Genomic DNA, 23,459 nt, shown 5'->3' with positions numbered 1-23,459 from the left:
CTCTCTCTTCACAGGTACTGCCTGAGCTGCTGAGTCCATTTCTAACTGTTCCTCTCTCTGTGGCCTGAGTTTTGGAGTGGTTATAAAAATGGTCTCATTCTCCTCGAGGACACTCTGCAATGCCTTGCTCCAAACTGGAGATTCAGCCACTTTTGCTCTTAAGTAACTTTTCCATTTTCCTGTAAATTTCTTTCATTCACATGCCATTTGGAACTTTGCATTTTGGAATTAACTTTCCTACTTTTCTTCATTCAGGTTTTTTTTATGTTCTTACTGATATTACTGTATCTCTCTCAGTACTTCTCATCTCTTTTCAGCTCTTTACTTTTAAAGTAAATCAATGTTGATTAACCGTATTCTTTTTTGTAAATAAAATGTTTAGAGATTATCACACCAGAGCAACCTGTTGAATTTTTTTTATTCATTCATGGGCTGTGGGTTTCGTTAGCTGCAGAAGCATTTTATTGCTCATCCTGAGTAGAAGGGGCTGCTGAGCTGTCTTCTTGAATCACGAGCCTATTTAGTGTAGCCACAGCAAGAGTGCTATTACGGAGGGTATGTCAGCCCAGTGACAGCAAAGGATTTGTATTGGATTTTCAAATCTGAAACCTATTCTCTTGTTTCCCTCTGTTGTTTGCTTGAGTCTGGTAATGGGGTTTATAGTTTTTCATTTTGGAAAGGAACATTGGGAAAAAAACAGTTGAAATCTCCAGTTGTGTCAAACTGGCCATCACTGAGGATAACCAGCAAGCACAGCCAACAACCAAAACAACTGGGAAATCCACTGGACATCATTTGGAATCAGATTTGTTACGAATTTTGTCTTTTGACCAGTTGTAATTTGCTGCAAACAGTTGACTTATGAATTGGGAATTGGCTGTAGATGCTAGTTCCCATTCTTGTTCATTAGTTATCAGACAGTTTAGCTTCTATTGTTATTGTCTTATCAATCACATTATTAAGGGACAATAGGTTAAAGCAGCATCAGGTTACATGTGGTAATATTAGGTTTTAAGTATTTACTACACGCAGACAAGAATTTTCCAGAAACAGGATTCCACATGGCTAACAAACCTTGAAATTGAGAAAGTATGTAATGGGGATCAGGAACTTGAGTGTTATAAATGTGAACTGGATATTATGCGTTGGTGATTTGGGTTCTGAGTTTAAAGAGACCTATTCCCTTGCATATATCTGTGAATAATATATTTGTTCACTTGAACCTCGCAGTCTCAAGAGTCTCCCCCCATCCCCCCCACCCCCCCCACCAACAACTAAGACAAGATGATAAGTTACCCAGGAGCCTGTAGTAAGTGCTCTGGTCATACTGAAAAGGTTTATCAAGAAAAGCCATTGGAGATCACCAGGAGTAGGGTATAGGTGAACTTAGTCAAATATTTTGGCTGAAAATGTGTTGCTGGAAAAGCGCAGCAGGTCAGGCAGCATTCAAGGAGCAGGAGAATCGACATTTCGGGCATGAGCCCTTCTTCAGGAATGAGGAAAGTGTGTCCAGCAGGCTAAGATAAAAGGTAGGATATGTATATGGAGGTTGGTGGGGTGGTAGGTGAGGACCAGTGGGGTTCTGTCCTGGTGGCGATTGGAGGGGTGGGGCACAAGGGCGGAGGAGCGGGAAGTGGAGGAGATGCGGTGGAGGGCATCGTCGATCACGTCTGGGGGAAATTGAGGTTCCTCACCTACCACCCCACCAACCTCCATGTACATCGTATCATCTGTCGTCATTTCTGCCACCTCCAAACGGACCCCACCACCAGAGATATATTTCCCTCCCCTCCCCTATCAGCGTTCCGAAAAGACCACTCCCTGCGTTACTCCCTCGTCAGGTCCACATCCACCCACCAACCCAACCTCCACTCCCGGCACCTTCCCCTGCAACCACAAAAAATGCAAAACTTGCGCCCAGACCTCCCCCCTTACTTCGCTCCAAGGCCCCAAGGGATCCTTCCATATCCACCACAAATTCACCTGCACCTCCACACACATCATTTACTGCATCCACTGCACCTGATGTGGCCTCCTCTATATTGGGGAGACAGGCCGCCTACTTGCGGAACGTTTCAGAGAACACCTCTGGGATACCTGGACCAACCAACCCAACCACCCCGTGGCTCAACACTTCAACTCCCCCTCCCACTCCACCAAGGACATGCAGGTCCTTGGACTCCTCCATCGCCAGACCATAGCAACACGACAGCTGGAGGAGGAGTGCCTCATCTTCTGCATAGGAACCCTCCAACCACAAGGGATGAACTCACATTTCTCTAGTTTCCTCATTTCCCCTCCCCCCACCTTGTCTCAGTCTAATCCCTCGAACTCAGCACCGCCTTCCTAACCTGCAAACTTCTTCCTGACTTCTCCACCCCCCACCCCCACTCCAGCCTATCACCCTCACCTTGACCTCCTTCCACCTATCGCATTTCCAACACCCCTCCCCCAAGTCCCTCCTCCCTACCTTTTATCTTAGCCTGCTGGACGCACTTTCCTCATTCCTGAAGAAGGGCTCATGCCCGAAACGTCAATTCTCCTGCTCCTTGGATGCTGTCTGACCTGCTGCGCTTTTCCAGCAATACATTTTCAGCTCTGATCTCCAGCATCTGCAGTCCTCACTTTCTCCTCCAGCTGTAATATTTTGCTTTGTTTTTACAAGCTTGAGGTATTATAAACTGAAACATGTTCAACTTTTTTCAATACCTGTCACAAAGTTCAGATATTCAGGACCCAAATTGCCTTCTAAAAAGACAGTTCACTGAACTCAATTATGACAAAAACATTAACCAGTTTCCCCCTCAGCGAGCCAGCATTATTGCAGAGAATTTTACCTTTGCCTAAAAGAGTTGAGCGTTTTGAAAATAAATATGGAAATTCAATATTCTCAAACTGGCTTTTTACATACCCAGATTTAAATTTTTACTAAAACTGATCCAGTTTTTGTGTTCCTTGCTGTCCAATAACCTGAATGTCAATGAATTTAGAGATGATTGGCATGTTCCAGCTGCTCAGAACCCATCATTGCACCAGTGAGGAAGGAAGCCTTATACTAAATCATCAGGAGATTAAATTATTTCACCTCTTGACTGCTAGAAGATGAGAGTCCTTATTGGACCCAACCATGCATTTATATGAATAAATAATGACAATAGTTTTCTCTGATGGAATATGATATTACAGCTCTATTGCACATCAAACTAAACATTAAATAGTTCAATAAAACAAAGGACTCTGGGTCTGAAGATATGAAATAATAAAAGAGATTGCTGGAGAAACTCAGCAGATCTGGCAGTGCCTGTGGAGAGAAGCCAGAGTTCAGTAGGAAGGATCACTGGACTCAAAGTTAACTTTGCTTTCTCTCCACACAGGAATAGTTCAATTGGCTTCTGATGGTTATTTTCTTGAATTGTGCTGTGGAAAGGTCTCAGACCACATAAAAGTACAAACACGACAATTTCCATTTTGGGACAAAGGAGCAACAATATTGCTTTTGATGAGTTTGTTGAGGTGCAAACTTGGTAAACCATGCAAAATGTCTTATATCACTTAGTCTGGTATATTGTTCATTACAGTTCATTTAGCAAGACATGCAGCTAAAATAAGATGCCAGTAGCTGCCCCTTGACACATGCACTGTTACTACCTTTCCTATACCTGCACTAAACACTGCAAGTTGGAGGTGCAATGTAATATAAATTGCAAAGCACAGATTTGTGGCTGGAAATAAATAAAACAAGAGAATAATTTGAATTGGACAAAATTCTGTTGTTCAGAAACTAATGCAAAATGAGTCTTTTTCAATTGCTGGCAGTTTAAAGTCAGTATGTAAATTTTAAATCTTCTTACGTCACAATGTGATGCTAAGAGTTTGGGTACAGAGGTCAACATAGAATGGAAAACCCAGAGGCAATAGCTTAGATCTCTACGTTTAGTCTAAAATTTACTCATGGAACATGGGTGTTGTTTGCTGGGCCTGTATCTGTTGCCCATCCCTATTTTCCCTTAAGGCGGCAGTGGTGAGCTGCCTTCTTGAACCACTGCAGTCCATGTGCTGTAGGTAGACCCACAATGCCATTATGGAGAGAATATCAGGATTTTGACCCAGTGACAGTGAAAGAATGGCAATATATTTACAAGTCAAGGTGGTGAGTGGTTTGGAGGGGAAATTGCAGGTGGTGGTGTTTCCATGTATCTAATGCTAGATAGTAGTGTTTGTGGGTTTTGACCATGTTATCAAAGATCTTTGGTGAATTTCTGCAGTGCATCTTGTAGACACTAAACACTGCTGCTACTGAGCATTGGTGGTGGAGGGGGGTAATGTTTGTTAATATGGTGCTAATCAAGTGGGTTGCTTAGTTCTGGATCTTGTCAAGCTTACTGAGTGTTATTCCTGCTGCACTCGTCCAGGCAAGTGAAGAATATGCTGTCATACTCCTCACTTGCACCTTGCACATAGTGGACAGGCTTTGGGGACTCAGGAGGCGAGTTACTGCTCTGCCTAGGTTCTGTCGCTGCGTTTTCACCATTGGTCAATACGATGCCAATTCAAGCCCTTTTATAGAAACTTGAGCACATAACCTAGGCCAACACTCCAGGAATGACTACTGGAATATTGGAAATGCTTTCTACTGGATTAAACAGAGGCACCACATAACCTCTTGATAGAAGCAAAAGATCAGTATTCTTCAGAGACAAAGTACACTTTTGATTCCACAGTCCGCATATATCCCTCAATCAGTAACTACAATTGATAGCTTGGTCGGCATGGTTGCTCAGTGGTTAGCATTGCTGCCTCACAGTGCCAGGGACCTGGGTTCAATTCCAAACTCGGGCGACTGTCTGTATGGAGTTTGCACATTCTCCATCTGTCTGCGTGAGTTTCCCCTGGGTGCTCTGGTTTTCTCCCACAATCCAAAGATGTGCAGGTCAGGTGAATTGGCCATGCTAAATTGCCCATAGTGTTCAGGGATGTGTAGGTTAGGTGCATTAGTCAGGGGTAGATATAGAGTAATAGGGTAGGGCAATGGGTCTGCATGGGTCACTCTTCGGGGAGTCGCTGGGTGGGCTGAAGGACCTGTTTTCACACTGTAGGAATTCTATCATGGTTATTTATTTTTTGATAACTCAGGGACCTTGCAAAATATAAATTGCTACATTTCCTACATCAAAACAGTAACTGAGCATTGAAATTGGTGCCATCTCAGTGGAAGCAAGTCACCTCAAGCCTAAAGATCTGCCTGAGAAAACGAGTCTTCAAAAGTATCCCACTGGTTGTTAATTACTTGGGACAGTCATGAAAGCACCTATATAAAAATAATTCTATGTCTTGCTTTGCATATCATGCAAAGTTTTGTGCAAGGAGTTCCAAACATATTATTTAGCCTGCTTTGATCAAATTAAGCAGGTACACCTTGTGCCCATTAAACAGGTTTTGTACTGAATTAATGTTTGAATTGAGATGCTTGTGCATAGACTGCACATCCAATGTTGTCAGCACCGTGTAAGCAATCTGCACTAGCACTGCTGATAATATTGCTGTCATCAGGCTAGAGCAAGAACAGCAACTCAAGTTTAAACTCTTTCATTGGCCAGAGCTTCAGACACTTCAAAAATCTGAAAAAAGGGAAGGGCGTCTAATGAATTTTCTGGCCATCTTGCCAAACAAAGAAACAGCCCGAATGCGACCAATGTATCTTTTGGTTTCACTTCACGCAAGGAGAATCTTCCGCAGGAAACTTGTAGATGGCATTCCTGCCCTGTGAAACATTAAGACCCCCAATGGGGCAATTAATACCTCACCATGCCATGGTTGATACCCAACCAATCACAAAGTCGCAATTAAAGTGCACCAAACTGGAAGTTAATAGTCTTGAAAGGTTACGTGTGGATGTTTATTGCCCAATGTTTATGCTCTTGGTCAAGTATAGATTGGCCTTGATCATGAGTTCCTTACTCCCAGTTGACAAACAGCCCACATTGATTTTACATCAGGCCACGCCACATGTCAGCAGAGTTGTCTGAAACTGGCTAATCCCAGCAGCTACAAGCATAGGTGCTCAAGGTGGTTATTAAATTGGCCACAATTTCCGGTGTTGGCGCGGAGTCGGGGGGGGGGGGAGCGGGGCGGGGGGAGGGGGTCAATGATAGGCTTTCCTATGTAGAATCTAATTCTGATGGAGTTGGGAAGGTGACAATGATTGAGTACACCACTGCCCCATCTAATTACCCTTCCCATCGCCCAGCAGCGTTAGGGGTTTGAGTTTCTGCCATTGAGTCACAGAAGGAAATATCATCCTAAATAGTCAGAAAAACTTCGGCAAAGAGTTGGATTTAAGCAAAAAATCACTATCTCCATTTTAACACAGCCTGTCGTTCAGATGTACTTGATTCTAGTACCCTAGCTTCTACTGAATCGTTCACCTTTGAAGCCTATTTTTAAGTCCTATTTTTAAGATCTCATGGTCTCATGTTGAAGAGGTCTTCCTTTGCCTGTTACTCAAACTCTACTTATACCACTAACTGACGAAACTATTCCCAGATGGAAGATGAATTTACCACTAAGTACGATATAATTTTCTTTCCCTGAAATAGAACCAGCCTGACTCTTTTATTTCTTATCTATACTTTATGTTATTATACAGACGGAGACTTAAACACTTATCACTGCATTTTTTTGTGAACAAAATACAACTGACAATAAATGACTATTCTCTTCTACTCATCCCAGCTGTGATAGAAGCTGCCTGTACCTGCAGGATGGTGGAGAGATTGATCGTAACTTCTAATTAGAGGCAACAAAAAACACAAACTTTATTCTTTAAATAAACATGGAGACAATAACTTAGATAGGAAAATAAATGAAATCGAAAAAAGGCAAGTAAATTAATTTGTCCTGCAGATCATCAAGCTGCAGAGTAGCAGGACATGCTTGAATATCTTTCAATTACCCCTTTTTAATGTTTAATTTCCCATGTATTGTAAAATCTCTTTTTACTCGTTACAATGATGTATCATTTTTAATATACTGATTTACATACACTGTCTTCAGAGTCAATTTTTCATCAATCAACTGATTACATCCAAAATGCAGAAACAAGATCTGTAAGCTGTTAACCAACAGCAGCATCTCTAAATGTTCTTTTCATAAAAAGGACATCATTAGTAACTATGCATAAGCTATCCAAATGAACCTTTATATATAAAAAAGGAATCTAATGGTTTGGGAATTGAAAATTTCAGTTGGCTAATTTGAGGCAGCGAAATTCCCACCTTAATATGAAATAACATTCACACTGACTTGCAAAAAACTGAGGTAGTTTTCAAAGCAAGATTATATTAACAGAAATGATAGATTTGTCTATTTGTACATAGTAAGCATATACATATGTTCTCAATAAAGTAATGATACAAGGCACAATGTCTTGCAAAAAGCTTATTTCATCCAAGACTTGGCTTAATTTGCATAATTACATGAATGTTGCTACTTTTTGGATTTATTTTAATTTCCTTTTGCCTCCAATTTAGACAAAAAGTAAGTAAAGTAAAAGATTGTCCAAATGCTTTTCATTAACTCTTCACTTTAGTGGGAGTCTAATTGTATTATATTGTCAATAACATATACAAAACAATTTATATTAATATCCAACCAAACAGTCTCATGCATTCTAATTAATCATAGCCCATATCCAGACAAAAACATCTGCATTTCAAAATGAAACTATAAGTAATAAACTTGTCAGAAATGTTCATTTAAAAAAAATACAAAAAAATGAAAGACATGAGGAATGTGGGAACCTTGAAAATTGAGTTACTGTAAACAAAGGTAGGGAATTGGTAAACATGCTCTACAATTAATTTGTCAGTATTTACAAATGAGGAAGAAAACAGTATGCCAGCCATCCCAAGGAAATTAAGACTGAATCAGGGACAAGGACTAACCGACATTAACATAAGCAAAACTACAATGAAGAAGTAAATGATGGCAATCAAGAGTGAGAAATTCCTAGGACCAGTTTCCATCTTGGCTTTAATAAGCAGTGAGGAAGTGAAAGAATACCATTGGCACTTCTGCACAGTTCTCCGCATTTGACACACATTCCTTTAGATTAGAAGCTGGTGCATGTTATTCTGCTATTGCAGAAAGGGGCAAGAGGAAAATCAGAGAATAAAGTCTAACCAGTCCAAAGATGTGCAGGTTAGGTGAATTGGCCATGCTAGATTGCCCACAGTATTCAGGGATGTGTAGGTTAGGTGCATTAGTCAGGGGTAGATATAGGTAGGGGAAATGGGTCTGGGTAGATTACTCTTCAGAGGGTCAGTGTGGACTTGGAGGGCTGATGGGCCTGTTACCACATTAGGGGGATTCTACAATTCTATGGTTCTCTGTTATCAGTAAATTACAAGGGATGTACAAATAAAGACAGGGTGACAGAATGTTTTGACAACTTTCAGCTGATCTGAGACTGCCTGTGCTTATAGACTATAGGTCATACCTGATTATTGGACGTGACTGGTGATCTGTATGAATCTGTGCTGGGGTTACAACTCAGCAGCACATCTATTCGATAAGGAGATGGAAAGCTGTGTAACAAAGTTTGTGATGAAACACAAACTTTAGGTTGTGTAAATGTCAGAATGATATTGCTAAGATATACTGTTAAATTAACCAAATTGGTAAAATTATGCAAACTGAATTTTAACATGGGGAACACAGTACATGGCAGGCCAAGTCGAGGAAGCAAGTTGCAGCCAGAGCTCGGAGCGGGAGCAGACAGAGCCCAGGCTGGGCAGGGGAATGAGTTCTGGAGGTAAGTCCTGGACAGTGGCCAGTGCATGGAGGCAGCAAGGCCTCATGTTCTGAGCACAGCAGGCACAGACTCAGTGAACTATAGCTTCAGTACACTAAAGACACTTTTCATTCTCATTCTGGACTTTGAAACACTATATTCCCATGTCGGTCTATTTTTTCTATTTCAATTCTGTGACAACACTTGAGGTATCTGTACCTAGGTACCTTGTACCTAAGGTGGCACGTAGAGGCCACATTAAAAACCTTCCACTGCACTCATTTGACAGTACATGACAATAAATGCTCTTCTATTCAATTGTATCTGAAAATGATAGAATTACATTTTTTCTAAATGCAGTAAACTAGAAACAGTGATTGTGCAAAGAATCATTAAAATATCAGAAACTGATACAGAAATTATTCAAAATAATCTAATAGAGCAAAATAGATAAAAGTTATGCTACCTTTAAACAAAACTTTGGATAGACCTTGCCTGAAGTATTGAGCACATTTCTGACCATCGCATTTGAGGAATGATGCTGTTATGATATTGGATCAGAACCCAGAAGTACTCTGGACGTTTTTCACTTTTAATTCCAGAATGTCTCTTTTAAAAGGGGATTGCTACAGACAAAAACAAACTTCAGGATTGAAACACAGTGCTGCCTAGCAAAGTCCTGTGTGGGATCCAGAGACTATCACACCTGTAAAGTATCAACGGAACTTCAAACACAGAGGAAGAAGGAACAGGAAGCAATATGATGGAGCTGGCATTTCCTCAGTAGAAAAATCAACTCTTGCAGATTTTTTTTGCGCGTGTTTTGCCCTTTGAAGAAAATAGAAAACATAAGGTTAAAATCAACTGCAACTCTGGTGTGGGTGTGCTCATGGGAGAAGGTGAACTGATGTTTGTGTGAAATAGGCTGAGTTTGAATGCCATTATGCTGTCAAGATTGAACTCCTCATCATCCCAAGCAGATAAAAGGACTCTTTTACTCTGAGGAGCCAGCTAGCTACAGAGGAAGTATGACAAGAAGGAATCTTTTGCTCTGAGTGCTGTTAGCCAATCATTATCAAATGAACCAGGACAAAAGGATCTAAACTAATTGTAAAAGCCAAGAATCCCAAAAACGACTGTTCAATTATTAACATTCTATTATCTGCCCTTCTTGAATGACCAAGAGAGATCGATCCGTGTACCTTGTAACTTGTCTTTTTTTGGCACTCCCTTCTTATTCCTAATCTGTGCGTGTATATGGCTTGTGATATCATTTCTTTTCACATTTCATAACTAGTAAATTCAGTCTTTTGTTAACTGAAGGAGGCCTGGTTAAATTGATTCTTTTAAAAATATAATTTCATTTAGTCTGCAGTAAAGGCGTTCAAAAGAGAGGGATTATTTTGAAACAAACAATATTGCAATCCTCCCTGAGAAATAAAGAAGAGGAGCAAGTTCATCCATCCCCCTGCAAGAGCTTGACAACTTAGGTATATTCTTGGGTCCTGGGGAATCTCTCCAGGAGTCTGATCATAACAATACACTGACATATATTGTAGCCTATGTTAATTAGAATAGTACCTTGTCTTCAAGAGTTGTTACATGTGGAGATTATACAAACTAGGTGAAATAACTCAAAAGAGGCCAGTATCCCATCACTAAGTCACCCTTTATTTACATGTGCATAGTACTTGACACTAGTTCAACATCCTCAGAGCCAGCTCTCAGAATGAGCAGAACCCCTGACACACCTCTTATAATTGTCAGCCGGGGCCCCTGATTGGGCAGGATTAACAGCCCCAATCAGGGAACTCATGTTCTATGAGGGTCACCTGTCTGACCTTGTTACAATCACGATACTTGGTAATGTTTCAAGTTTCATCAGAGGGATCATCTGCTTTGTTTAGATAAACAACAGTTCCATTCGATAGAATGTAAAAGGTTAAGGATGATTCAAGTTTTCATGATATTAAGAATTAGAATTGGAATCCCTACAGCGTGGAAACAGGCCCTTCAGCCCAACAAGTCCACACCAACCCTCCCAGACCTATTCCCCTACCCTATATTTGCCCCTGACTATTGCATCTCACCTATGCATCCCAATTGGCAATTTAGCATGGCCAATTGATCTAACCTGCACATCTTTGACAGTGGGAGGATACTGGCGCACCCAGAATAAACCCATACGAATTTGGGGAGAATGTGTGCAAACTCCACACAGACAGTCATCCGAGGATGGAATCGAACCTGGGTCCCTGGCACTGTTAACCACTGAGCCAATGTGCTGCCCTAAAGGGAAGCAGAGAGAGAGAGAAGCTATTTCTGCTTCTTTTCGATGTCTAGGACCAGGAAGCAGACCTTAAAAATTGAACCTAGCCTTTAAGGAGTTAAAGTGCAAATCACACTAACATTCAAAGGGCAAGAGAGGTTTGGAACACTGTTCTGCAAATGACATTGATATTATGTAACTCGGTAATTTTAAAGTCTTTGATTAGTATATTTCTGCTAACCAAAGATATGTGGGATGTGGAGGTATGTGGAGTTAGGTCATGGATCAGCCATTATCTCAGTGAATGGAATAGCAGGCTAGAGGCTAAATGGTATTCTCATATTCCTTTGTTCTTGTTTTTCGCTCCCAGGAATGAACTGGCACTTGCTCACTTAATTGTCATGGAGAGATGACATATCTGAAGCTAGAAAGAATGTGTAAATATATAAATCAAATTAATGGGTACTATGTGCCTCCAATATTGCACAACAGAGAATCAGCATGGCTAACAGTATTCTCTGCACAACTATCATTTTTCAGTGAAGTGCTTGACAGATATCTTTGCTTTGCAACTGGGCTGATGTCTGGGGAGTGTAGGTCTAACAGCACAGCTTAAAAAAGGCAGTGACATATGCAGGATTCTATGATGTCCCTTCCTTAATAATTAAGTTGTCATTTTTATAAAATAAAAAGCTGAAGCAATAGAGCAAGGTGTCTCCATGGCACTCTCCTGTCTTCAGTCTGACTTTTTTGAAGGAAGCACTGTTGGAACAGCTCACATGCAAATGGCTATGCCAGAGGCATAATCAACAACTCCATTCTTTAACTGGCTGTACCAATATATTGCCTACTGGGCTGAACTGAGGTTGGGAATTTAGATAAAAATAAACGCAATACATTTTGTAAGTTATTGGCTAAAAATAATGAATGAACTAATTTCTGCAACCAAGATTAAGTCTTTAGAAAAGGGAAACTGTGACCAGTTTGAGCAACTTAGCATGGCCAATTGGCCTAACTTGCACATCTTTGGACCGTGGAAGGAAACCAGAGCACCCGGAGGAAACCCACGCAGACTCGGGGAGAATGTGCACACTCCACACAGATAGTCACCCAAACCCGGATCGCTGGCGCTATGAGGCAGCAGTGCTAACCGCTAAGCCACAGTGCCTCTTAACTCATTGGCAATTCACTCTGTTGCAAAACAAAGAAACAGAGCAAAATCAGGAAGGAACTCATCAGCAGGGAACCAGGTCATGAATCAGGCAATTACAACCCCATCAGCGAAAGGAAATTGTGCCAAACTGGGTCAACTATTCCATGAGAGTTTTACATGGATGTAATTATACTTTTGTCATCTAATTGGGTAGATCACTAGTCGTGATGATAGAGGCCCAGATAACCATGATGTTTCCTAGTTTCAAGTCATAAAAAGCCAATGAAACCCACTGTTCAATGATATCACTCATTCAACTGATAAATCCTTGATATTGAACACCATCAATACAAATAGGTATTCAAAATGGTTGGCGCAGTAAGGATGAGATCATAAGATATAAGAGCACAAGTAGACTATTTGTCCCATTACACCTGCTCTACCATTCGATCATGGCTGATATGCTTTTTAAACCATTCTCCTGCCTTCTCTCCATAACATTTGATCCCCACTCCTAATCATAAACCTATCTATTTCTGTCTTAAAGACACTCAATGACTTGGTCTACTGACTTTCTGTGGCAATGAGTTCCACAGATCCCACTCTCTTGCTGAAGAAATTCCTCCTCATCTCAATTCTAAAGGAATTTCCCTTCAATCTGAAACTGTGCTCTTGGGTCCTATTTTCTCATACAAATGGGAACACCTTCTCCACATCCACTCTATCCAGGACTCTCAGTATTCTGTAACTTCCAATCAGACCCCACGCAAACCTCCCCACCCAGCCCCCCCCACCTCCCAACCATCCTTCTAAACTGTATCAAGAGCAGACCCAGAGTCCTCAGCCATTCGTCATATGACAAGCCCTTTATCCCCAGGATCATTCTTGTAAATCTCCTCTGGACTCCTTCCAATGCCAGCACATCCTTCCTAAGATACAGGCCTAAAACTAAACTGTAGAAGAGGGACCTGTACTGGAGGGGAACCAGTATTCTTGCAGGGAGGTTCACGAGTGTTACTCAGGAGGGCTTAAACTAGAGTGGCAGGTGGCAGGGAACCAGATCAGCAGGTCAGAAAATGGCGCAGTTGAGTGGAAGGTACATGTAAGGATGAGTAAATCTGAAATAAAGCATGGGCACAGTCAGGTAAATGAGCATGACGGTACGCATAGGCTGAAGTGTGTTTACTTCAATGCAAGGAGTATTATAGATTAGATTACTTACGGTGTGGAAACAGCCCCTTCGGCCCAACGAGTCCACACCGACCCTCGAAATGCACCCATCCAGACGCATTCCTCTGCTCTTAACACTACGGGCAATTGAGCATGGCCAATTCACCCAACCTGCATGTTTTTGGACTGTGGGAGGAAACTGGAGCACCCGGAGGAAACCCACGCAGACATGGGGAGAATGTGCAAACTCCACACAGTCAGTCACCTGAGTTGGGGATTGAACCCGGGTCTCTGGCGCTGTGAGGCAGCAGTGCTAACCACTGTGCCACTATGCCGCCCATTATAGGTGAAGCACATGCGTTTAGAGCTGGATTAGCATGGAACTGTGACATTTTAGCCATTACAGAGACTTCGTTGAGAGACGGATGGGACTGGCTGCTCAACGTTCCAGAGTTTTGTTGTTTTAGACGAGAGTGTGTGTGTGTGTGTGTGTGTGTGTGTGTGTGTGTGTGTGTGTGTGTGTGTGTGTGAGAGAGAGAGAGAGAGAGAGAGAGAGAGAGAGAGAGAGAGGTGGAGGAGTTGCTTTACTAATCAGGGAGATTGTTACATCTATACTCAGAGAGGATATACTAGAGGGCTAATCCATTGAAGTAATATGAGTAGAACTCAAAAACAATATGGGTCCAATCACTCTGATAAGATTATACTATAGGCCTTCAACAGCCATCGAGACATTGAGGAATAAATATATCAGCAGATTATGGAAATATGCAATAAAAACAGAATTGTTATAGTGCGTGACTTTTATCTTCCCCAATATTGACTGGGTCTCCCTTAGAGCAAGAGGCTTAGAAAGGGCAGAATTTGTTAAGTGCATCCAAGAGGGTTTCTTGAAACAGTATGTGGATAGGAGAAAGCGAGGGCTGCAGTTGCTGAAGAAGTCAGGGTCGAAGAGGGTGGCACTGGAAAAGCACAGCAGGTCAGGCAGCATCCGAGGAGCAGAAGAGTCCACAGCTTAGGCATAGGAGGGGCCACACTGGACCTTGTGTTGGTTAATGAGCCTGGCCAAGTAACTGACCTTTCAGTGGGAAACCATTTTGGAAACAGTGATCACAACTTCTTAAGTTTTAAGATAGCTATGAATAAGGATAAGTCAGGACCTTATGGCAAGGTACTAAATTGTGGAGGGGTAAGTTACATCAGTGTTAGGCAGGAGCTAGAGAGTGTTAATTGGGAGGAGCTGTTATCAGGCAAGTACACATTTGACATGTGGGAGTTGTTTAAAGAGCTGTTGATGAGAGTTCAGGACCGGCATGTTCCAGAAAGGGAAAAGGATTAGGATGGCAAAATAAGGGACCTTTGGACAATGAGGGAGGTTATGAATTTAGTCAAAAAGCAAAAAAGAAGCATACCTAAGGTTTAGGAAGCTAAACTTAGACAGGAACCATGAGCAATATAAAGAAATCAGGAAAGGACACAAGTAGGGAATTAGAAGAGTAAGAAAGGGTCATGAAATGACCTTGGCAAGTCAGCTTAAGGAGACTCCCAAGGCATTTTATACATACATTAAAAACAAGAGGATAACTAGGGAGAAGGTAGGCCCACTCAAGGATAAAGGAGGGAAGTTTTGGGTGAGATCCTAAATGAGTACTTTGCATCAGTATTCACCCAGGAGAAGGATATGGAGGATAGTAAGATTTGTGTGGTACATGCTAATATGCTAGGGCTTTTTCAGATCAAGAAAGAAGTGGTGTTGGATCTATTGAAGAGCATTACCTTAGATAAATCCTCAGAGCCTGATGGTATCTATCCCAGGTTATTGAAAGAGGCGCGACAGGAGATTGCTGGGGCCTTGACCAAGACCTTTGTATCCTCATTAGCCACCGGAGAGGTCCCAGAGGACTGGCGAGTAGCTAATGTTGTTCCTCTGTTCAAGCAGTGAAATAGGGATAATCCAGGAAACTATATATCGGTGGGTCTCACATTAGTGGCTGGGAAGGTATTGGAGAGAATTCTTAGAGATAGGGTTTATGCGCATTTGGGTAAACATGGCCTAATCAGGGATGGTCAGCATGGCTTTGTGCAGGGCAGGTCATATCTAACTAACTTGATTGAATTTTTTGAAGAGGTGACAAAGGTAATAGATGAGGATAGAGCAATGGATGGTGTCTACATGGATTTTAGTAAGGCTTTTGACAAGGTCCCTCATGGAAGGCTCACCCAGAGGATTAAGATGCATGGGATCCAGGATGACTTGGCCAGGTGGATTCAGAATTGGCTTGTCCACAGAAGGCAGAGGGTAATGGTGGAAGGTTGTTTTTCAGGCTGAGGGTCTGTGACGAGTAGTGTTCTGCAGGGATCTGTACTGGGGCCTCTGCTGTTTGTGATATATATGAGTGACTTGGATGAAAATATTAATGGGTGGGTTAGTAAGTTTGCAGATGGCACAAAGATTGGTGGAGTTGTGGATGGTGTAGAAGGTTGTCAAAGGATATAGCGGGATATAGATCAGTTGCAGATATGGTTGAAGAAATGGCAGATGGAGTTTAATCCATGTAAGCGTGAAGTACTGCACTGTGGAAGATCAAATGTTAAGGAAAAGTGTATAGTTAATGGCATGACCTGAATAGTATTGATGTACAGAGAGATCTTGGGATTCAAGTCCACAGTTCCCTGAAAGTGGCCATGCAAGAACATAGGGTGGTGAAGAAGGTGTATGGCATGCTTCTCTTTATTGATTGGGGAACTGACCACAAGAGTCAGGATGTCATGTTGCAGCTTCATAAGACTTTGGTTAAGCCACACATAGAGTGCTGTGTGTAATTCTGTTCACCACATTACACGAAGGATGTGGAGGCTTTGGAGAGGGTGCAGAAGAGGTTTACCAGGAAACTGCCTGGATTAGAGGGCATGACCTGTAAGGAGAAGCTAGAAAAACTTGGGTTGTTTTCTCTGGAGAGGCAGAGGCTGAGGGGAGACTTGATACAAGTTTATAAAATTATGAGATGCATAGATAGGGTTGATGGTCAGGATCTTTTTCCCAGAGTTGAAATGTCTAAAACATTCCTTCTGTCTGGGTGAGAGAGGGAAAATTCAAAAGAGATGTGACAGACATTTTTTTTACACACAGAATGGTAGGAGCGTGCCAGGAATGGTGGTGTGGGAAGATATGAGAAGGGATTTAAGAGACTTATAAATAAGCACATGAACATGCAAGGAATGGAGGGATTTGGTCCAAGGGCAGGCAAAAGAGATTAGTTTTATTTGGCGTCATGTTCGCTACAACATTGTGGGCTGATGGGTCCATTCCTGTGCTGTACTGTTCTATGTTCTATGATGAGAGCCTTATACAGCCTCAGCAGTATGTCCCTGTGACTATATTCTAGCCCTCTTGAAATGAATGTTAATATTGCATCTGCTTTCTTAACTACCAATTGAACCTGCACTCCAACCTTAAGACAGTCTTAGACCATAAGACCATAAGACAAAGGAGTGGAGGTAAGGCTATTCGGCCCATCAAGTCCACTCCGCCATTCAATCATGGCTGATGGGCATTTCAACTCCACTTACCAGCATTTACCCATAGCCCTTAATTCCTTGTGACATCAAGAATTTATCAATCTCTGCCTTGAAGACATTTAGTGTCCCGGCCTCCACTGCACTCTGCAGCAATGAATTCCACAGGCCCACCACCCTCTGGCTGAAGAAATGTCTCCGCATTTCTATTCTGAATTGAGTCCCTCTAATTCTAAGGCTGTGTCCACGGGTCCTAGTCTCCTCGCCTAATGGAAGCTATTTCCTAGCGTCCACCCTTTCCAAGCCATGTATTATCTTGTAAGTTTCTATTAGATCTCCCCTTAATCTTCTAAACTCCAATGAATACAATCCCAGGATCCTCAGCCGTTCCTCGTATGTTAGACGTACCATTCCAGGGATCATCCATGTGAATCTCCACTGGACACGCTCCAGTGCCAGTATGTCCTTCCTGAGGTGTGGGGACCAAAACTGGACACAGTACTCCAAATGGGGCCTAACCAGAGCTTTATAAAGTCTCAGTAGCACAACGGTGCTTTTATATTCCAACCCTCTTGAGATAAATGACAACATTGCATTCGCTTTCTTAATCACGGACTCAACCTGCATGTTTACTTTAGAGAATCCTCGACTAGCACTCCCAGATCCCTTTGTACTTTGGCTTTACGAATTTTCTCACCGTTTAGAAAGTAGTCTATGCTTTTATTCTTTTTTCCAAAGTGCAAGACCTCACATTTGCTCACGTTGAATTCCATCAGCCATTTCCTGGACCACTCTCCCAAACTGTCTAATTCCTTCTGTAGCCTCCCCACTTCCTCAGTACTACCTGCCTGTCCACCTAACATCTTTTCATCGGCAAATTTCGCTAGAATGCCCCCAGTCTCTTCATCCAGATCATTAATATATAATGTGAACAGCTGCGGCCCCAACACTGAACCCTGCGGGACACCGCCTGTCACCGGCTGCCATTCTGAAAAAGAACCTTTTATCCCAACTCTCTGCCTTCTTTCAGACAGTCAATCCTCAATCCATATCAGTCGCTCACCTCGAACACCATGGGCCCTCACCTTGCTCAGCAGCCTCCCGTGTGGCACCTCATCAAAGGCCTTTTGGAAGTCTAGATAGACCTCATCCACTGGGTTTCCCTTGTCTAACCTACATGTCACCTCTTCAAAGAATTCCAACAGGTTTGTCAGACACGATCTCCCCTTACTAAATCCATGTTGACTTGTTCTAATCAGACTCTGCTCTTCCAAGAATGTAGAAACCTCATCCTGAATGATGGATTCTAGAACTTTACCAACAACCGAGGTTAGGCTAATTGGCCTATAATTTTCCAAAAGGTCTTGAACTAGGGCTCCCAAGTGCTTCAGATTTCTGAAGACTTTCCCCATTTAGGAAATAATCTGTGCCTTTATTCTTCCAATCAAAGTGCATAACCTCACACTTTCCCATGTTGTCCTCCATCTGCCACTTGTTTGCCCACTCTCCTGGCCTGTCCAAGTCCTTCTGCAGCCTCCCGCCTCCATAACACCCCCACCTGTCTCTCCACCTATTTTTGCGTCATCTATAAATTTAGCAACAGTATGCTCAATTCTTTGCCCAGATAGTGATATCTTCACTGACTGAGTTCCGTGACTGGGCCACAGGAGATGATAAAATAATCAACACCTGTTAACAAGGTATTTGATCTCTGCCTCATATATCTAGATTTTTCAGACAGTTTTGCTTGTGAAACCCCTAATAGGAGAGACCATCATACATACTCCTTGGCGATAAAGTCTCAACTTTGCAGTGAAAATATCATTTGATATAAAATTTAGCAATTCTACTGTAAAGACTAATCTAATAGTCCCAACATGGACATCTATAAAGCACTCCAACTTATAACCTCAAATAGATGTGGCAGAGCACTTTATGTAATATTGCATAGCAAATGGATTGCTGGGGAAGAAGTTTGTGGACTCAAACTACTATAGCTAGTTGCCAATTTTAGTTTCAGTGAAAGTTTTGCCACACAGTTTTGAAATTAGTTGAATGCAATTGATTTCAGTCAACCCTTATTTACATACATTACAACCAATTATCTCACACTCCTGTATTGACATTGCAATGGAAGCTTTTTTCAAAAAAAGATACAGTCTGTTGAAAGCAAGCTGAACAAAGAAATTAATTGATATTATCCAGCCAACTATGTGCTAACAAGTAAGCTGTTAATCTTTGAGTACAGAGGAATCAAAGACTATCTTTATTCTATTTTGCTGAGCTCTTGAATTTGGTTTTGTTCTGAACACGTGGGAGTTAAGGTAACTGTCATGTATGTGGAAGAATCTCTTACTTGCAAGTTCCTGGTGAGAATAAATGCACCTTATATTTACATGCACAAAAAGAAGTACTGTCTAAATTTTACTTATGTTCCCTCAATTCCAACTCTTAAACCCTGTATCTTTCTTGCCCAATCTGAAAACAATAATTAGAAGCTTAGAATCCTGGCTGAAATAATGATTGAAACAAATATTGTTTTGGTCTTAGAGCACGAAGTACCAAAAACAAACAAAAGTGGATTACCTTTTAAAGGAGCTAACAGGCTCTACCTTAGAATTATAGAAACACAGTCCAAAGGTTCCAAAGAAATGAATGACAAACTTGATATTGCACGATTCTTCAATATCATTCATGGATTGTTAAGAGGTTTCCAAGAGTCTTCCCTCTGCAGTTTTAGATGAGCTGAAGAGAAACTTTATTCCAGCACAATCCCTAAATAAGATCATATGATGATAAGACAGAGGAGTAGAATTCAGTCCATTGGGTCCGCTCCACCCATTCAATAAGATTGTGGGTGATCTGATAATCCTCAACTCCATTTGCTTGCCCTTTCCCTGTACCTTCAATTCCCTTACTGATTAAAAATTCACCTCAGTTTGAATATATTTAATATCACAATCTCTGCAGTAAACAATTTTACTGATTCACTACCCTCTCAGAGAAGAAATTCTTCCTCATTCTATCTTATATGGGCAATCCTTTACCCTGAGATTACATCCTGGACTCTCCCACAAAGGGGAATAATATCTCAGAACACTTGACAGGAGAGATACTAAGAAACTTGTATGTTTCAATAAGATCTCCTCTCAATCTTCAAAATTCCAAAGAGGACAGATCCCTTCCTATTCAATCTCTCAGAAGAAAATCCTTTCATAATTAACCTCATGAACCTTCATGGACTACCTCCAATGCCAATGTATTTTCACTTAAACAAGGAGACAAACTTGTTTACACTATGTTTGATGGGGCTTAACTAGTTCCCTGTATAGTTTTAACAAAAGTTAATTATTTTTATGCTCCACTCTCTTTGGTTTCCTATTTCCTGCTAAACATGTATGCTAGATTTTTGCGAGTCATGCATGAGGCAGCTAAATTACTCTGTGCTGCAGCTTTCTGCAGTCTTTCTCTAATTACATAATAATCAGCTCCTCTATTTTTCCTACCTCACACATTCTTCCACATTCTCTTCTGCATGCCTACCTTTGATTTTGATTTTCCCAATCTACATGGAAATTAGCGTCACACATAATTACAGTCATTTTTCATTACTTTCAATACTTCCTGACTCTTTTGCCTTATAATATAGCCACCATTAGGCACCTCTCGACTATGCTCACCAGCGTATTCTTCCCCTTGTTATTTCTTACCCCCACTCATATAGATTCTATAATGCCTAATTCAAGATCATTTCCTGCTATGTACTTGTTCTGTTTCATCCTGATACAGCTACCCAACCACCTTTATCTTCTCCCCAGCTATTTCATTAAGTTACATATGCCTGAAAATCTAATTCCCAGTTTTGATCGCTTTGATTTTTAAATATAGCAATTCACCTTTCTGAGTCATATACTGACGCATTTTCTTTTACACCTGTTCGATAACCATGTCTGGCAAATTTTTTCCAGAAAATGGACTGCTCATAATATTGCACGTTTTCCTTAAGCACACTTTGAGTTCCATACTGATATCATGGCAAACTCCTGACATTGATTCAGCAAGACCTAATTTTCAGCTTTAAGCTATGATTCCAACTTGACTGCAACCAGGAAAAATAATCACATACTGTATGAATTCATTTCCAATCTGTAACCGAACATATAGGAACTCAACCCAAGTGACTGTAACAATTTATTTTCATATGGACACAGAAGACTATTTTGGTCCATTGAAGCCTAACCTATCCTTCATGCACTGAAATCAATTATTACCAATTATCCCAAGGATTAGGTTTAGTCAATTTTGCCCGAAGATCCATTCAATATTTGATTCAATAGGATTTTTCTAGAATCTTAAATACTGGTTGTTTGAACCTATTCTGCTGTCCTTCTGTACTTATTAGCTTAGTGTCTTATTTTGGGTTTCACTTTTCCCGAACACTAACAATGTCTGAATATCATTTGAATGGATAAAGGCAGCAGAAAGCTACAGAACAAAGGGTTCTTGATGAAGAGTACGGAACTCTGCTCTCTTTCCACAGATGCTGCCAGACCAGCTGAGTTTCCCTGACAATTTTTGTTTTTGTGACAGAACAGAGGGATTTGGTAGTCCTTGTGCATAAATCACAAAAAAAAACTAGCATCCAAGTTCGGCAGGATATAGGGGAGGCAAATGGATGTTGGACTTTATTTCAAAGGAAATGGAGTTTAAAAGTTAGATTTTGGTAAAATGGTATAAGGCACTAATTAGACCATAGCTGAAATAATGTGAACAGTTTTGGGTCCCCTATCGAAGGAAAGACAGCCAGATAGTGGAAGCAATCCAAAGAAGGGCCATTAGACTGATTCCAGATATAGCAGGACTGTCTTGTCAGGGAAGGTTGAGTAGACTGGGCCTGTACGCATTGAATTATAGACTTTATTGTAACATATAAGATTCTTAGGGGTCTGGATAGGGTTGATGGGGGAAGTTTGTTATTCTTTGTGGAAGAGTTTAGGACTAAAGGGCATAATTTCCAGAATAAGGGGTCACACATTTAAGACAGAGATGAGGAGGAATTTTGTCTCTCAGCGGGTTGTGAATCTGCAGAATTCTTTACCATAGAGGGCCATCACAGCTGGATCATTAAATATATTTAAAACTGAGATCGACAGATTTTTAACCAGTAAAGGATTGAAGGGTTAGAGGGAAAAGGCAGGAAAGTGGAGTTGAGGATTACCAGATCAGCCATGATCTCAATAACTGGGAATTTCCCAATAGGGTAAATAGCTCCTACACCTGATGGTCTTATGCTTGTACTTTTCTTAGACTCAGAGGGAACACCCCACAATGAACAATCTACAATGGTATTTTAGAAGTTGCAATTGTAATAATTCCAGCAATATCCCATTTTCAGCTAGGTACAGAGAAGTTACTTCTGATTTTTTTTTGAGCAAGTCTAGGACTGGGGGCATAGTCTAAAAATTGGACTTAGCCTTTCAGGAGTTAAACTAAGAAACATTTCTAGGGCAAGCACAGTTTGGAATACTATTTTGCAAATGACACTGAAGCTATGTTACCCATTAATTTTAGAATTGTTGATTAATACATTTCTGTCAAGCAAGTATATAGGAATATAAAGGTATGTGTGGAGTCAGGTCACAAATCAGCCATGATCTCATTGAAAGGCAGAGCAGATCTGATGGGCTGAATGGCCTACTTCTATTTCAATGTCTTATGGCCTTCAATAAGCTCACCACTCAGCTCCTGAGTAAAAAACCTTGGTCACTTGAGTGTTCCATCGACAATTCAGCCATTCTGACACCAGAGGTCAATCATTAAATCCTTCCCTGAATAATGTCTGGGACTTGATCACTTCCTTTATGTTGCACCAAGTTTGATTTAATGATGAAAATATCATGGCATTACACATTTATAATCTGTCACAGCCCAGTCATTTTGAAGGGATTTTACCCAGTAACACATCTAGAGGAAAAATACAGCTTTCTGTTGAAAACCATCTTAGAAAAATCAATGTTATCCACTTCATCCTCATGTCTTATAACCAACAAAATGATAAATCTCAAAGTCTACTGCCCACTTCTCAACTTACAACAAACTTTCATTCTATATTATAGGTCTCCACAGAGGCAATTCAATTTAAAAAGATGCATTCAATAAAATCTAAATAGTAAATTAAGGCAACAACTAGTTGACTTCTATCTTCTGAATGTTAGTTTTGAAGGATTTTACTTACAACAACCACGGCTTCAATTTCTATAATTTTTGACTGCAGTGGAGATTTGAAACTTTTTCAATGAAGTGATTCTCTTCTAAATGGTGCTGACTTCCGCACTGCATTAGCCTGCAACAGACTGAATTTTAAAGCAGCAGTACCCCACAATTATCTTGGTACAGTGATTCCCAAAATAGCCTTACATTGCCAAAGGAAACAATGCTGAGGCCCTTTAATTACGAAGGAATAATGTTCGTTATATTTATTTAATTTTAGAACAATGAGTCAAGCATGTGGGTATGGCTGGAACCACAGGCGGCTGCTTGACTAGAGCTTGGGACCTCTG

At 41.1% G+C, this 23,459-nt stretch overlaps 1 protein-coding gene across 1 annotated transcript in view; it reads right to left on the bottom strand.

Moving 5' to 3' along the window:
* LOC132830689 (MAGUK p55 subfamily member 2-like) overlaps positions 1 to 23,221 on the bottom strand; it is a 196,488-nt gene extending 173,267 nt beyond the window's left edge. The window contains exon 1 of the mRNA XM_060848495.1: positions 23,135 to 23,221. The gene's annotated coding sequence lies outside the window, so the exon portion shown is untranslated. The remainder of the gene's footprint in view (positions 1 to 23,134) is intronic.
* Positions 23,222 to 23,459: the final 238 nt, after the last annotated feature.

This window comes from Hemiscyllium ocellatum, chromosome 32 (assembly GCF_020745735.1).
Source record: "Hemiscyllium ocellatum isolate sHemOce1 chromosome 32, sHemOce1.pat.X.cur, whole genome shotgun sequence".
NCBI classification, from domain to species: domain Eukaryota; kingdom Metazoa; phylum Chordata; class Chondrichthyes; order Orectolobiformes; family Hemiscylliidae; genus Hemiscyllium; species Hemiscyllium ocellatum.
The sequence above is the reverse complement of the archived record's forward strand: the minus strand, read 5'-3'. Positions and strand labels throughout refer to the sequence as shown.